Source organism: Salmo salar, chromosome 16, assembly GCF_965601325.2.
Source record: "Salmo salar chromosome 16, fSalSal1, whole genome shotgun sequence".
NCBI lineage: Eukaryota > Metazoa > Chordata > Actinopteri > Salmoniformes > Salmonidae > Salmo > Salmo salar.
The window spans coordinates 40,185,365-40,199,864 of NC_138306.1; the positions used below are offsets into that span (position 1 = coordinate 40,185,365).

General features: G+C 41.8%; 1 protein-coding gene across 7 annotated transcripts in view; it reads right to left on the bottom strand.

Moving 5' to 3' along the window:
* Window positions 1-14,500, bottom strand: part of LOC106573594 (transcriptional repressor p66-alpha) — a 43,203-nt gene that overhangs the window by 21,418 nt on the left and 7,285 nt on the right. The window contains exon 1 of one of the 7 annotated variants that reach the window (XM_082962710.1): window positions 9,752-9,768. The exons of the other annotated variants lie outside the window; for them this stretch is intronic. The gene's annotated coding sequence lies outside the window, so the exon portion shown is untranslated. Of the gene's footprint in view, window positions 1-9,751; window positions 9,769-14,500 lie in introns of those variants that run through there. 7 annotated transcript variants of the gene reach the window in all.

Genomic DNA, 14,500 nt, shown 5'->3' on the forward strand with positions numbered 1-14,500 from the left:
TGCTGCCGGTCAAATGTCCCGTGCCACATTCTTCTAACGGAAAATCTGATGTGTAGGTTTGGATGTGGGTACGCAGACCTGTGAGCCACTGCGGCCCCATGTTGCCCATCCCTGCTTTAGAATAAAACATCCACCAGTGCTCTGAACCTGGTTTACTCTTTCACATCTGGAGACCAGAATGTTGACCATGTTCAATTAGTGTCAGAAACTGTGCCCTATGAATGTGCTGGCACATTAGAATCAGGGCTTTACATGCTTGAACACATCACTGCTATGGCTCACATCAAAACAGATCACACTCTGGTGTACCTTGAAGAGTGTACAAGGCCGGCCTAAACACTCAGCCACTCAGGCTACTTTCTGCAACAGTGCTATTGTCATGTCATCTTGACACTAGCACAAAAAACACATTCACCAGTCTAGTGCTCCATGTCAAGGTTAAGGATAGACATGTCTCCAGTCATTTGCTTTGATGACTGTTAGCTAAATCTATGAATACTTTATTCAGAAGGTCCACACATTCAGCTAGGGCTTGTCAAGTGTGTGCAGTTCACTTTGTCACCAGTGAGTTTGTTGTCAAAAACCACTTGATTGCCAGTTCATTGGAACCGTAAATGAGTTGAGTGGATCAGTCTGAAATCCTCAAATGCTGGTTGGGATGGGGTTCAATTCCCACGACTTGTTTGAGGCACACATGAGAACAAAAGAAGATCCATATATTTTAGAGGTCAGACAGGTGCTTGGACTTTTGAGTAATTGATAGCCGCACATACATGCAGGCCAGGATACCAATCCCAGCCACTCCTAGCACTGATGCTTAGGCTAAAGTAAACAGCCTCCAATGGTCCTCTGACAGAGGACCATTGACGATGAGGCAGCCTATAGGGATGTCAGGAAGTGAAGAGTCTTGGTGGTTCCAAACTTCTTCCATTTAAGAATGATGGAGGCCACTGTGTTCTTGGGGACCTTCAATGCTGATCTGTGCCTTCACACAATCCTATCTCGGAGCTCTATGGACAATTCCTTTGACCTCATGGCTTGGTTTTTGCTCTGACATGCACTTTCAACTGTGGGACCTTATATAGACAGGGGTGTGCCTTTCCAAATTATGTCCAATCAATTGAATTTACCACAGGTGGACTCCAAATCAAGTTGTAGAAACATCAAGAATGATCAATGGAAACAGCTAAATTTCAAGTCTCACAGCAAAGGGTCTGAATACTTATGTAAATGGGATTTAATTTAATTTATGTTTTTATAAATTTGCAAACATTTATACAAATCTGATTTACTTTGTCAATATGGGGTAGTGTGTGTGGATTAGAGGGGGAAAAAACTATTTAGTCAATTTTAGAATACGGCTGTAACGTAACAAAATGTGGAAAAAGTCAAGTGTTCTGAATACTTTACGAATGTACTGTATAACCTTGTAACCCTGCACAACAACTCAGTACTGGTACTCCCTGTATATAGCCATGCTATTTTTACTCGTTATTGTTATTCACTGTGTTTATTCCTCATGTCACTATTTCTATTTTATCTTCAACTCTGCATTGTTGGAAAAGGACCCTTAAGTAAGCATTTCACTGTGTTAGTCTACACCGGTTGTTTACGAAGTATGTGACAAATAAAATTTGAGCCCACACATTAACACACAGTGACCCTGGAAGGGACTGGTGGTCCCTGAATGCGCTCCCTGAATGCAACCAGGGACATCAGGGCCTAAAATGTCCGCAGGACCTGAGGGGCACGATACAGTGTAGTATGTAGCAAGGTAAGACTTGCCTCATTATTTGATGTGAAGTAAAACGTTCAAGTTTCAAACAATTATACTGCCTCAAGCTCACATTGCAAGCACGTATGAACTGCTCTTGGTGTCGGTCTACATGAGATTCATAGGAGCCAGAATGGCCGCCTCAATGCCCTCCCTGCTGATGACATCCACTGGAGTCATCTCTAAGGGAGCTATTCTTGTTTGTAACTCAGGCGTGCATCACGCAGTGTGTCGGGGTCTGTCTCCATGGCGCGTGGCTAGAGACGTCTCGTAGGAAATGGATGGCATCATGAAGATGCAACATCCACTGTGCTGTAGGCCCTGCTTCTAAGCAACAAAGGGAGGAGACCACATAGAACATCAGCGTGTGTGGAGATGCACAATATGTGTCCGTCCTCAACTGTTACATCACACTCAGCCTACCTACCACCCCATTGAAGCTCATTTGCTTTTCACCAAGCAATGTCTATCTATGTGAGAAAATCAGGAGATTTCGCATTAGACAACCCCTGGGATGACAGGAAAATAAATCAGATAGCAGAAAAAAGCAGTAGAGTACAGCTAAAACACATGTACTAAAAGGAACATAAAAGAGTCTATACATTCACTGTCTTTCAAAGCGACACGAGTGACTCGGAAATAACATTGCATCAGTCTTTCAGCCTGTCATCTGCACTGATACGGGGCTGAGAGAGCGTTTTGGAAGCAGGTGATTACAGGAAGGAACCAGGAAGGAGTGGAATGATGAAAGAGAGCTTAGAGCCCATACAAGGACAGATTGATAATTACATTCATTTGTGCTTTTCACTATAGCACTCGGGTGTCAATCAACAGAGTGTTACTGTGTAGGCACTGCTTTCAGTCAGTGACCTCTATTCAAGAACATTAAAAACATTTCATCATGAAAATATGAGTTCAGGATTTCTTTCACTACTTGGCCAGGACAACAGACTAAAAAACATGTTTACTTTGAAATGAAGGGGAGATCATTATCTTGCTGTAGGCAGAGGACCAACTATGGATCTATACAGAACAAAAATATAAATGCAACATGTAAAGTGTTGGTCCCATGTTTCATGAGCTGAAATAAAACAGAAATTTCATATACACAAAAAGCATATTTCTCTCATTTTGTGCACACATTTATTTACATCCCCGTTAGTGAGCATTTCTCCTTTGCCAAGATAATCCATCCACCTGACAGGTGTGGCATATCAAGAAGCTGATTAAACAGCATGATGATTACACAGATGCACCTTGTGCTGGGGGACAATGAAAGGCCACTAAAATGTGCAGTTTTGTCACACAAAAGGTAGTGTGCAATTGGCATGTTAACTTCAGGAATGTCCACCAGAGCTATTGCCAGATAATTGAATGTTCATTTCTCTACCATAAGGCACCTCCAATGTGATAGAGAATTTGGCAGTACGTTCATCCGGCCTCACAACCGCAGACCATGTGTAACCACGCCAGCCCAGGACCTCCACATCCGGCTTCTTCACCTGTGGGATCGTCTGAGACCAGCCACCCAGACAGCTGGGGAGTATTTCTGTCTGTAATAAAGCCCTTTTGTGGGGAGAACTCATTCTGATTGGCTGGGCCTGGCTCCCAAGTGGCTGCGCACCTGCCTAGTCATGTGAAATCCATAGATTAGGGCCAAATTAATTTATTTCAATTGACTGATTTCCTTATATGAACTGTAACTCAGTAAAATCGTTGAAATTGTTGCATGTTGCGTTTATATTTTTGTTCAGTACAGAATCAATGAGTGGCATTAGGCAATATCTGGCAACTCCAGTGTCAGTCAGTAAAATACAGAGGAATTTGGGAGACTGACAATTTAATCAACACCTGTAAGGGTAATGTTAAATAAAGGAAGTGACAGATCTGACAAAATTATGAATTTAAAGGAAGGAAAACACCGTCACATCTCAATCAAAACAAAAATCTCTGAAACTGGAAACACTTATCTCCCTCACTAGCTTTAAGCACCAGCTGTCAGAGCAGCTCACAGATCACTGCACCTGTACATAACCCATCTATAATTTTGCATAAACAACTACCGCTTCCCCTACTGTATTTATTTATTTTGCTCCTTTGCACCCCATTATTTCTATTTCTACTTTGCACTTTCTTCCACTACAAATCTACCATTCCAGTGTTTTACTTGCTATATTGTATTTACTTTGCCACCATGGCCTTTTTTGCCTTTACCTCCCTTATCTCACCTCATCTGCTCACATTGTATATAGACTTATTTTTCTACTGTATGTTTGTTTTATTCCATGTGTAACTCTGTGTTGTTGTTTGTGTCGAACTGCTTTGCTTTATCTTGGCCAGGTCGCAATTGTAAATGAGAACTTGTTCTCAACTTGCCTACCTGGTTAAATAAAGGTGAAATAAAATAAAATGTAAATAAAAAAAATCCTCCATTCAAGTTTGTACACCACATTTGGGAGAGGGGTGAGAACCAATGTCACTGTGTTGATACTCTCAGCACATAACACGTTATAAAGTGCTACCTGTTTGCGAAGGTGATGGTAACTTAAGAGACAGAAAATGAATGCTTTAATTAGTCTTGATAAAAACAGTCAGTGTTAATCTACACATTCTAAATGCAAACCATCATCTCAGGTCTCATAATGACAATGGTTAAGGGCACTAATTTATTGCACTATTGCATGCATTTGCATAGTGATACCAGCAAGCGTACATAACGTTAGAGCTCTCAGCATCAAATTAACTGCACTATCAGTACAGTGCCCATCCCTACAAGATTCATTACATTGATAATGGAGTTGCATGCAAAATTTCCAAAGAGATAGAGTGGAGAGAGATTACTGGTTTGTGTTCCCTAGAGATTATGGCGAGGACTCTAAGGTCTCCAGTAGAAAACAAGGCCTGGGACAGATCTAGCCAGCAAGAGAGAGAGAGACAGCCAGAGGAGCAACAGGCCATCCAGCAGTCTGATCACGTGTGCATTCAGATTAATATTAAAACACACCAACATTGGTGTTGCTTTTTATTGCATCGTCCAATTTCCACCCAGATCGCAAGCAAAATGAAGCTGCACACACACAGTCATTTTTCGCTTTCATGCTTTGATTGCAGACCTGTACTGTTGACGACTTCTTACCAATGTGCAATTTACCATTAGAATTGAAGTTAATTATTCCATGTCCAGCGATTCCTGCTAGAAACAATGGCTATAATACACTAGGCAAGATGGAGATCATAGAGAACATACGACCTGGTTTGACTCTCCAATGAGCTCATTCTAATTTCATGGGCAGTCCTTTAGGGAGACGGAGTATTACAATTGATCCATTTCCTCAGGTAGCTAGCATCTACTTTCTGATATTTTGGATGTATTGATCTTCCCTAGGGACTGGACATGGCAATTAAAGCACATGGATGCTTTTGAATACAGTCTCTATTGGATCCAGTGAGAAGGGAACAACAGTATAATATTGCCCAATAAAATGGGCTGCAAACAAAGCCATGAATCTCCTTCCCATGCAATTAGTTTCTCTTCCCTGTGATACGTTGACTCAAAATATGTATCGTTCTAGATTTGATTAACGCACAATTAATTTCTGTTTGATTATTCATTTGAGGTCACTACAGATCACATTAAGGTTGAGAAGGACATGTCCAAATTACTGAATCAATTTTGAAAGAAACTGGAAAGTAAACCCACTGAACCCAGTGCCGTCTTTGGAATATCTGATTAAGCAATGTTTTTTTGTTGTTGCACAATCTGGCTTCACCAAACTGAGTACATGGGTACTAAACAGAGAGACAGAGTGTGTGAGAGAGGGAGCAAGCTGACTGGGTGGTGGGGGAGGGGTGACTGGCCTGGCCATAGATCTACTGTACACTGACAAAAACTCTTGCTCTTCTGCGTCCTCACTCTCCCTCGTTCTCTCTCCTATTGGTTGTGGCAGCCTAGAGGCAGAGAAGGTGCCCCTACTGGTTCGGTACTGAACGCCAAGGGTTAAGTACTGCCATTTTAACACCACTGACAGATCAGGCCATTAGGGTGTTACCTAACAAAATGGAAGCCTTTAACCCTGCATCTGCCAGTTAGGCTCCACCTGGATTCCACTTAGCAACATGACGACAAACGGCATGGGCAAAGCCAAGGAAGTGCAGCCAGACCCCTACACGTGACCACAAAGGAATGCGCACATGCACACACTGACACACACACGGAACAGACTATCACTCACAAACACCAAGAACACTGCTGCCCCCCCCCCCCCCCCCCCATACATGCATACACACACACTCCCAGTCTCGGAGAAGGACAGGACTAGTTGACAGTGTTTACAATCACGATTCAGGCCGATCAAGGCGCGGCATGCACTACATTATGAGCAGATGAACTCATATCATAAATAGAATGAAAAACCAGCAGCTGTACCTCCGATTCCATTAACCATCTGATCTTCATGATGAACCAGCCAGTGGATAAACTGACCAGCTAGACTAGACTTGTTTTGCCTTGAAGTCATGAATTTTAATGGCAGCAGCTCCATTGAAGTTTGGCTTACCCTGCTTATGGTCAACTACAGGACCCTGATTCTCCATAACTTCAAGTGGAGGGTTACAGAAGGTTATAGGTCAGTGCTGACTCCGAGCAAACAATGACTATGCCTAGCTTAACTCAGAAGAACTTGACTTTTTGGGACCACATCAACAGTGGACGAATGAACATACTAACATATCCCTTTAAATCTATTCTGTTACAGGTGTTTGTGAATCTTGATGCAAATTCCCTAAACCTGTTAGGGCTAGGGGGCAGTATTGACACGGCCGGATAAAAAAAACGTACCCGATTTAATCTGGTTACTACTCCTGCCCAGTAACTAGAATATGCATATAATTATTGGCGTTGGATAGAAAACACCCTAAAGTTTCTAAAACTGTTTGAATGGTGTCTGAGTATAACAGCACTCATATGGCAGGCAAAAACCTGAGAAGATTCCAAACAGGAAGCGCCCTCTCTGACAAGTTGTTGTTCATCTTGGCTCTTTTTATTGAAGACTGAGGATCTTTGCCGTAACGTGACACTTCCTACGGCTCTCATAGGCTCTCAGAACCCGGGAAAAAGCTGAATGATATCGAGGCAGCCTCTGGCTGAAACACATTATCGCCTTTGGATAGTGGCTGGTCAGAGTACTCTGAGACTCACGCTCGTGCACGAGGTGTATTTATTTTCTCTCTCTTTGTACGTATACAGGCTTTCCCGGTCGGAATATTATCACTTTTTTACGAGAAAAATGGCATAAAAATGTATTTTAAACAGCGGTTGACATGCTTCGAAGTACGGTAATGGAATATTTAGAAATTTGTCACGAAATGCGCCATGCTCGTCACCCTTATTTACCCTTTCGGATAGTGTCTTGAACGCACGAACAAAATGCCGCTATTTGGATATAACAATGGATTATTTGGTACCAAACCAACATTTGTTATTGAAGTAGAAGTCCTGGGAGTGCATTCTGACGAAGAACAGCAAAGGTAATAACATTTTTCTTATAGTAAATCTGACTTTGGTGAGTGCTAAACTTGCTGGGTGTCTAAATAGCTAGCCCTGTGATGCCGGGCTATCTACTGAGAATATTGCAAAATGTGCTTTCACCGAAAAGCTATCTTAAAATCGGACATATCGAGTGCATAGAGGAGTTCTGTATCTATAATTCTTAAAATAATTGTTATGCTTTTTGTGAACGTTTATCGTGAGTAATTTAGTAAATTCACCGGCAGTGTTCGGTGGGAATGCTAGTCACATGCTAGTCACATGCTAATGTAAAAAGCTGTTTTTTGATATAAATATGAACTTGATTGAACAAAACATGCATGTATTGTGTAACATAATGTCCTAGGGTTGTCATCTGATGAAGATCATCAAAGGTTAGTGCTGCATTTAGCTGTGGTTTGGGTTTATGTGACATTATATGCTAGCTTGAAAAATGGGTGTCTGATTATTTCTGGCTGGGTACTCTGCTGACATAATCTAATGTTTTGCTTTTGTTGTAAAGCCTTTTTGAAATCGGACAGTGTGGTTAGATTAACGAGAGTCTGGTCTTTAAAATGGTGTAAAATAGTCATATGTTTGAAAAATTGAAGTTTTTGCATTTTTGAGGTATTTGAATATCGCGCCACGGGATTACACTGGCTGTTGAGTAGGTGGGACGCAAGCGTCCCACCTAGCCCATAGAAGTTAAATCATCATACAGTATCTATTAGAGGTCGACCGATTATGATTTTTGTTTTTTTCAACACCGATACCGATTATTGGCAGGCCAGAATAAAGCCGATACCGATTAAAATCGGCCGATTTAAAAAAATACAAATAATTTGTGATAATGACAATTACAACAATACTGAATGAACACTTATTTTAACTTAATATAATACATCAATAAAATCAATTTAGCCTCAAATAAATAATGAAACATGTTCAATTTCGTTTAAATAATGCAAAAACAAAGTGTTGGAGAAGAAAGTAAAAGTGCAATATGTGCCATGTAAGAAAGCTAAGGTTTAAGTTCCTTGCTCAGAACATGAGAACATATGAAAGCTGGTGGTTCCTTTTAACATGAGTCTTCAATATTCCCAGGTAAGAAGTTTTAGGTTGTAGTTATTATAGGAATTATAGGACTATTTCTCTCTATACGATTTGTATTTCATATACCTTTGATTATTGGATGTTCTTATAGGCACTTTAGTATTGCCAGTGTAACAGTATAGCTTCCGTCCCTCTCCTCGCTCCTACCTGGACTCGAACCAGGAACACATCGACAACAGCCACCCTCGAAGCAGCGTTACCCATGCAGAGCAAGGGGAACAACTACTCCAAGTCTCAGAGCGAGTGACGTTTGAAACGCTATTAGCACGCACCCCGCTAACCATTTCACATCGGTTATACCAGCCTAATCTCGGGAGTTGATAGGCTTGAAGTCATAAACAGCGCAATGCTTGAAGCATTGCGAAGAGCTGCTGGCAAAATGCACGAAATAGCTGTTTGAATGAATGCTTACGAGCCTGCTGGTGCCTACCACCACTCAGTCAGACTGCTCTATCAAATATCAAATCATAGACTTAATTATAATATAATAAAACACACAGAAATACGAGCCTTTAGGTCATTAATATTGTCGAATCCGGAAACTATCATCTCGAAAACAAAACGTTTATTCTTTCAGTGAAATTCGGAACCGTTCTGTATTTTATCTAACGGGTGGCATCCATAAGTCTAAATATTCCTGTTACATTGCACAACCTTCAATGTTATGTCATAATTACGTAAAATTCTGTCAAATTAGTTCGCAACGAGCCAGGCGGCCCAAACTGTTGCATATATCCTGACTCTGCGTGCAATGAACTCAAGAAGTGACACAATTTCACCTAGTTAATATTGCCTGTTAACCTGGATTTCTTTTAGCTAAATATGCAGGTTTAAAAATATATACTTCTGTGTATTGAGTTTAAGAAAGGCATTGATGTTTATGGTTAGGTACAACGATTGTGCTTTTTTCGCAAATGCGCTTTTGTTAAATCATCCCCCGTTTGGCGAAGTTGGCTGTCTTTGTTAGGAAGAAATAGTCTTCACACAGTTCGCAACGAGCCAGGCGGCCCAAACTGCTGCATATACCCTGACTCTGTTGCAAGAGGTGACACATTTTCCCTAGTTAAAAGAAATTCATGTTAGCAGGCAATATTAACTAAATATGCAGGTTTAAAAATATATACTTGTGTATTGATTTTAAGAAAGACATTGATGTTTATGGTTAGGTACACATTGGAGCAACGACAGTCCTTTTTCGCAAATGCGCACCGCATCGATTATATGCAACGCAGGACAGCCTAGAAAAACTAGTAATATCATCAACCATGTGTAGTTAACTAGTGATTATGATTGATTGATTGTTTTTTATAAGATAAGTTTAATGCTAGCTAGCAACTTACCTTGGCTTCTTACTGCATTCACGTAACAGGCAGGCTCCTCGTGGAGTGCAATATAAAGCAGGTGGTTAGAGCATTGGACTAGTTAACCGTAAGGTTGCAAGATTGAATCCCCGAGCTGACAAGGTAAAAATCTGTCGTTCTGCCCCTGAACAAGGCAGTTAACCCACCGTTCCTAGGCCGTCATTGAAAATAAGAATGTGTTCTTAACTGACTTTCCTAGTTAAATAAAGGTGTAAAAAAAATAAGAAATGAATATATATATATAAAAAAAATAATAATAATAAAAAAATTCGGCCAAATCGGTGTCCAAAAATACCAATTTCCGATTGAAAACTTGAAATCGACCCTAATTAAATCGGCCATTCCGATTAACCGGTCAACCTCTAGTATCTATCAACATCAGGAATTACTTATCCCTACATCAAATACAGAACTCTAAGCCCTGAGACATCCAGCCATTCACTCCGCAACCACGAGTTGCCCTCCTGGAACTCTACAAAAAGTTCCAAGTATTTGCTAACATTGATCTCGAACCAAGCCTTGAAGCAATCCACAACAAGGCAAATGTATAGCCACAACCGATTGCAATTGTACCAAACAAGGTGGCTTGGGATAAGTTTCCTATTGAATTTAACCTTGATAAGTTTCCTATTGAATTTAACCTTCAAACCACACGTTCCTGGTGACAAGGGATATGTGATCTGCACAGACTATCCTATGAGTGATAATCTCGCATTTCAGCTAAATTACTTCAAAACGCACATCACAAATCCCCCAAATCTAGACAGCCATACCCAAAGACTCTCCACACTCAATCATATCAGATTACATTTCTTGGAAATGGCCTTCGGGAGGAAGTGGGCATGAAAAAAAAATAGTTCTCTCCCACAGCACTGAACAGACAGCACTTCCCAACCGAGCAGACTACTTCGGAGTTCTCTCCCACAGCACTGAACAGACAGAGGGTATTCCAATGAACAAAAGACTACACACTCCTATTGTGTCGCATCCACAGCAACCAAAAAAAACAGTAACCGACCTACAGCGCTACTGCCTACCTGGAAGCCTGCTCCTAAGCATTTACGCAGGCAGCTATTGAAGCTGTGACAGTGACATTCTATAGGTGGGCTAGATGAAGCTCAGTCAGCACCTACACTAGTGTGACATCAGCTCAGTACACAGCTAGCTGGCCTGGTTGCGACACAGGCAGGCAGCAGGACACCCGGATGCTTAGTCCCCCTCTTGGATGAGTGCCTTGATGCTGTATTAGTGTGGCTGCCGCACTGAGTGTTCCAGAGTTGCCATGTCAGCACTGGCCAGTTAAAACAGACAGTGGGAGCTATTGTTAGGAGAAGAACTGGAAAAATGTAGCAATGCCATAGCCCTTGCTTCTTCATCCACGACTCTTGCTAAACCTGGAGTAATTGAGAATGTTCTGAGGCATTCCAGAGAAGGAGTGTAATCACATTTTGTAACAGTTTCCATGAGTTTATTTTTATGATGTCGCAAGCATTTGTCCGCTAGTCAACTCAATGCATTAATCATGTGAAAATAGAGGACACAATGATAACGGTTGATGCAGTCATGTGGTTCTCATAAAAAGTCACAACTCAATAAATATATAGGACACCAGTGGACACAAGCACATCATCATTCTTGAATAGCCCATATGGTCTACCTACCTGGTTAACAGGTGGTGATTTCTCTATGGAATACCAGAGCCAACCCCAAATGTCTGATGAGCTTCACAGCTTCATGTTGAAAGAGTGGAGCCTCTCATTTGTGAATCTACACAATGAGGAACCATGCTTGAATTGAGCTGCCTGGTGACCCCCTGGGCAATGAGTTGCCATGTTGAAGATGACGGCCTGCACGAAGTACACGACTCAGTCATCAAGGGATCAAGGGCGCATTTAAAAATAAAACAATCTTCCTCTGCCATCCATGATCTGAATTAAATAGGTCAAGTGAAAGCAATTTCTTGGTAGAATGCTGTCCTGTTGACTTCACCTGTCAAACCAGTGCAGAGGAGTCAATGAGAGAAAGATGCTATTGTGACAGACCCGAAGTGGAGTGCTCTCTTCTTCCTAAAACTAAGGCTCATTGGTCAGTGTTCACATCTATATTGACCATCCACGCACCTGATCCCCAAAGTTCTATTCTGTTCTGGATTACCAGGTTTAGGCTGGATCCAGCACAAACACAGTGTTCCTCAAGTGGTAGAGCTGTTCTGTTTCTGACAGGAGCAAACTGGAGACTTGGTACACACAGTTGAGTCAATATGAAGTCCAACAGGGTAAACATGAAGAGTACAGACATGAGATTCCTCCCCCACCTCTCAGAATAGTTTAGGGCCTGAGGGTTGGTAAGATCTGGTGACCAACACAGCGAATGTCCTATAGTAGGCCTATTCTCAGTACAAAGAAAACAAACTTATGGATAGACAAGGCATAGCCTAGAAATGTGCACAATACCGCCACAGGACAGATCCCAATAGAGACAGCCTGACGTGTTGCCCTCTGAAAAATGTTTAGGAATCATTAAACAGGGCCACATTTTGGCATTTGCTCCCTCCCTGGAACTCTAGTGGTAACATGTGCATCAAATTTGCTAATGAAGTCTCTTCTGAAGAAACCCATCCTCCATGACTACCTCCCTACAGTGTCAGGAAGCTGGTCTCAGGGAAACCAAAGCTTATGACTGGTTGACTCAGACCATGTGCGGCTGGCCCTCCTGCATTTCCTGTTAATCACTCGATGACACTGTACACTTCCCTGGCCAGTGATCACAGCAGAGAGAGGACACCAGCCCTCCATCTCCCATCTCTTTATCTGACCGGCGGCCAATCCATAGTCGTATCCCATTTCCTTATAACCTCTTCGCTCAAGATGACCATGCTACGGCCTGTTCAACAATCAATCGGTTCCATTTCCCACTGCTGTCCTTGAAGCTGCCCTGCTGCTTTGCTATTATAATAATATGTCAGCCAGACATATGGATGGATGGAAACAATATTCACCCCTCCATATAGTGCAGTAGGCTTCTAAATTAGCCCTAAATTGAGGAGCATTACAAGCGACCGACGCAGAGCTGAAAATTGTATTATCACAGAGGCGCCCCTCTATCAGTGAATCTCCAGTCATTAATCAGCTGAGGAGGGTCTGACATCTCTCTGGGAAATCAGGAGGTCCAGCTTGCTCTCTGCGGGGCTGAAATGGATGCTAGATAAGCACCAAACAAATAAAACATTTCTATCCCATGCATTCTGTAAGCTTTCTCAACAATGGATGAACATACTACGCCTATAGTAATAACCACTACATACTAACCTCTCAGACGGAGGTAAAATGACCTAACGAGGTCGAGTGTCCATAGCGCATCAATCTTATGAGAAAAGGTAAGCCCATCTGGTGACAATGTGCAATGAGATAAAGTCCCTTTTTAATGTCACCACAAAACAATTTACAGTCACACTGCAACAGGAACTGTTACTTTGTGGTCACTTGAATTACGACAGACACACTGGCTTCTAATGAAAGTCATCACCCATATGAGGCATCGGTAGCTGCCTGCAGTGCAATTCAGTCCTCTAATCAAGTTCAATGTGGATTTACTTCTCCAGTTATGACTCTTCTAAAATAATAGGCTACGGATCCACACAATGCTGGAATAATAGCTCAATGGGAATTTGGGTACACCCTCAGGTCTTTGAAAAGCTTTGCTTAAATCCAGAAGAGAGTAAAGGCTGAGGACTGTGGGGATGGAAGGGTAGAAAAGAACCCACTAAAATGAGAAGCAAAACATAATTTCACTCACTTCAACTTTTCTTTATCAATGTGGTCCAGTCTAGTATTAGTTTGCTCTAATGTTCTACCCTGATGCAGCACCTATGGATTACAAGTCAGCCGAGTCATGCTTGTCTGATTGCCTCATTCTTTAAAGAGTTTTTCAACAAGAAGGGGCACCGCTACTCAGTCAGCTCTATGGCCCGTCACGAGATACAATTGTTTAGGTTGTTAGACACCGATAACATTAACATTCCTGCAACATTATTTTGTTGAAAGATAAATTGATCTATGAGAAATTAAGCAAATTTATTGCACCCAAATTGTCCATTTTAATTTCAAATAATATTCTATAACTATAGTACATCAACATCCGATTTGGACCAAACTTTTTCCAACAATGAATTAGATATTAAGAATTCAAAGAAATGGTCAAAAGCTACCCACGGATCCACCCCCAACAACAAGTATTCACTGAGTATACCAAACATGAAGTACACCTAATATTGAGTTGCACCCCCACCAACCCCAACAACAAGTATTCACTGAGTATACCAAACATGAAGTACACCTAATATTGAGTTGCACCCCCACCAACCCCAACAACAAGTATTCACTGAGTATACCAAACATGAAGTACACCTAATATTGAGTTGCACCCCCACCAACCCCAACAACAAGTATTCACTGAGTATACCAAACATGAAGTACACCTAATATTGAGTTGCGCACCCCACCCCCCTTTTGCCATCAGAAAAGCATCAATTCGATGGGGAATGGACTCTACAAGGTGATGCTGGCCCATGTTGACTCCAATGCTTCCCACAGTTGTGTCAAGTTGGCTGGATGTCCTTTGGGTGGTGGACCATTCTTGATACACACAGGAAACTGTTGAGCATGAAAAACCCAGCAGCCTTGCAGTTTTTGGGGTAAACTGGTGCGCCTGGACCTTACTACCATACCC